Raw genomic sequence first — 3879 nt, 5'->3', positions numbered from 1 at the left:
TCCATCCAATGAAGAGTTTTATTTATCAATATTCTGTAAATTTAGCCAAATATAAACAAATGTACTTGTCAATATGTACTTTGCAACATTTAAAAAAAGAATAAATCAACCCCAATGCCTATCCAACAAATGATTAGTTACACTAGAGTATGTTAATAATAGAATACTGAATACTATTTTTGACCTCAAAAATTTTGATACTTCTATAAGTATTTAGAGAGATATACAAAGTATTATATATATAATGCAAATAAAAGAAAATTAAGAATATGTAGTTTATTATTTAAACAATAATTTAATTTAATTATAATTTAAATAAAATTAATTTTATATTATGATTTAAATAATTCAATTTAATAATATAATTTTAATAAATTACATATAATTTACATAAATTTATATATAGTTAATTTATAATTTAAATAAAATATAATTATAATTTATAATTTAAATGAAAAGAAATTATTATGGAAGCTTATCAATCATACGTGAGCATTGAATTTGGAGAAATATAAAAATACATATATATAATACATAAGTTTACACATATAATTTTTTTTTTTTCTTTTAAACATCTTTATTGGGGTATAATTGCTTTACAATGGTGTGTCAGCTTCTGCTCTATAACAAAGTGAACCAGCCATACACATACATATGTTCCCATACGTCTCCCCTCTTGCGTCTCCCTCCCTCCCACCCTCCCCATCCCACCCCTCCAGGCCGTCACAAAGCACCGAGCTAATATCCCTGTGCCTTGCGGCTGCTTCCCCCTAGCTATCTACCTTACTATGTTTGTTAGTGTGTATATGTCCATGACTCTCTCTCGCCCTGTCAAAACTCACCCTTCCCCCTCCCCATATCCTCAAGTCCGTTCTCCAATAGGTCTGCGTCTTTATTCCTGTCTTACCCCTAGGTTCTTCATGACATTTTTTTCCCTTAAATTCCATATATATACACATATAATTTTTATATATAATATATGTTTATGAATTTTAGAGGAGATACATATGTAATGTAATATAATCTGTATGTGCATATTTTAGTGATAATTACAGTTCCTGAATTCTCAAGTTATAATTTACTTTTGAGTAACTGTATAATTATTAAAATTATAATTGTGGTTTAAATGAAGTAAAGTACAGAAGAGTTAATAAATAACCTTTTTGGGAAAAAAGAGCTTGTTTCTGTTTAATCATATCCATAGCCCACCAATTTTATGAAATTGTTGCAAAACTGTTTGATTTTTGGTGTAATACATATTTTCAAAGGATAAAAATACCCTAAAAATTGAATTGCCTTAAGTTATTAAGAAATTCATTGGCTTATCCATGGTAAATTCCAACTAATAGGAAATAATCTCTGGTGACAGGGCTTTCACTAGTGAAGTATTGATATGCTATATTACTCTCATTTAAGTAAATTAAAATATAGACTCATAATCATCTAAAGCAGCAAACTGCATTGCCCGGAACCCCATCCCATGTTTGGTTTCAGGTTAAATTTTGTCAATGAAAGGATAATGTGAATAAGATGTCTCAGTTGAAAGAGAAGTCATTATCTTCAGGAGCTTGTGGGGTCAGAATCAGTACCGTTATAAGGTTTAGTGGTTTCAGCTAATGAGACAATTTTCTATTAGTAGTAAGCTTTGCAGACATCCAGACAAACTCCTTGTATTTTTCCTTGTACACGAACATGACTATATTCCTAAAAATTGAAATCATTTAGATATACTGATGATTTTTCTTACATTTAAAAAATGTAATTAAATTTGGAGAATGCCAAGGAAACATAATTACTTTTTCTCTGCTTCCTTTCAAAAAGTGAAGGAGTCTATCTTTGTATAAACTGGTGACGATTCCAGGAAACCCAAACATGATTTAAGTTTAAAAGAAAAAAAAAGGAGATTCTCCCTAAACTGTACAGAGCACAGGGACACTTTTCTTAGTTCTTTGGCCAAAATAATTGTTTCTCTTGGAACTTTTGCTGTGCAACAAAACTCTGCTAGGATCTCACCGGAGGGTGCTGGGAAAAGAAGTAACAAAACAAAACCAAAGACCAAAACAAACAAACAAAGCCTCATAGCTCACCTCTGTATGAATTACTCCTTCGAGTTTTCATTCCCTTTCCTTTTTGCTGGTTTTTCCTTACTTTTACAAGTTCTCAGGGTGTTATTTAAATTTTTTCCAGAGATTGTAGTTGTGAACAGCAATACAGATGGGCTGTTAGTGGGCTTACTCTATCGAGACTGGATTGAGTAGTCAATAAATATTTAATTATTCTTAACCTAGGGATTTAATTTATCATAAGCAAAATCAAGAAGGATTGTGGGAGGACACAAGATATGAACAAAAATCAGTACTAAAGGCAAGAAACAGTTCCTGGCAGATTCTGAAAATAAATTAAAAAAAGCAAAATTGATAATTAGCAAGTATTTTTTAAATAAGAAATTTTTGGTATAAATAAACCAGGAGTATGCCAAATGTTTTGAGCCTAACAGAATAATATAATGATTAAACTAAACTGTTTTTGAGCACAAAAATCTTGGTCATTTTATAGAAACAAATACAGATTTTAAATTTACTTTTTGTGGTTCTCCATGTAATAATTTGGTATAAATTATTCTACTTGCGTGAATAAATTCATTAACATTAAACAAACTTTATTTTAGAAAGACAATTTGTTATTTGTTTTGAATTTATTGTTGGAAAGTGAGATAAACCAAGGCAAGTAGAGATGATTTTATCTGACTTTTAGGTTTGCATTGTGACCTCCATTTGTATTTAAATTATTTTTTACTATTGATTACCTTTGTTTTAGTCTTAATATGCTGTTTAATCTTAATGTGCTGGGGGCTGTGTGTGTGTGTGTGTGTGTATGTGTGTACTGTGTGTGTGTTTAGACGTGTGCAAATCTGTAACTATGGTTATAATAGATAAAATCCAATTAAAATATTTACTTTTGCTTCATTACATATATATATGTATATAATATATCAACTAAAATAATGTGTTAGCATAACTAAATGACAATACAATCAATTAAAATACATACAATATTTTAAAACTAAAATGAAATTATTCTAATTTGTTGAAAAAACTTTATCAGAAATACTACCTGGACTCAATAAAAATAAAACTCTGTATCAAAAGAGAGTTACAATCAAAAGTTTTATATCAAAATTTGTTACAGTTCTTTAATTCATACAGAAATCTCTAAGTATCTACTTTTTCTTCCTACCTAGGAAGGAAGGCCATTACCAATTCTTTTTTATTTTTCCCTGAAAAATAAGAATTTATTTTGTTTTAGGTACAAATTTGTCAAAATAACACAGCAAAACAACAATAATGGAAACAACAATAGCAAAAATAAACTCGGCTCTGCTTATTCATCTACATACCAAACATACAATGACCAATTCTTTATTAAAATTTTTCTTCTGAGGTCCAGTTCCAATAAGGGAAAATGATGGAAAAATTACGTTTTAAAATTTTTAGAAAATATAGATTTTTTTGCCTTAGGTACTCCAGGTATACACATAATAATAGAAAAATATTTTTATGTTATATAATCTCCAAAGTTTCTCAAGAGAAGGCACAATAAGAAGGAAAGAATTGCAAAAGAAGAGTCTGGAATTTACTTTCAACAAAAATAAAATTACCACTGTGAAAAGCTGATTCCCTGTGTGCAAGCTAAGGAGAGGACTTTTTTCTGGGGGGGTGTTCAGGAAGATCCACTTTGACAAAACACATAAGAGAAAGAGATCTTTCACCTTCTCGGTTAAATTTATTCCCAAGTACTATTGTTTTTGAATGAGATTTTTTTTTATTTCTTTTTCTGATGTTTTGTTGTTAGTGTGTAGGAAAGCAACAGCTTTCTGTA

This window comes from Phocoena sinus, chromosome 3, assembly GCF_008692025.1.
Source record: "Phocoena sinus isolate mPhoSin1 chromosome 3, mPhoSin1.pri, whole genome shotgun sequence".
NCBI classification, from domain to species: Eukaryota; Metazoa; Chordata; class Mammalia; order Artiodactyla; family Phocoenidae; genus Phocoena; species Phocoena sinus.
This window is presented reverse-complemented; position numbering follows the sequence as displayed.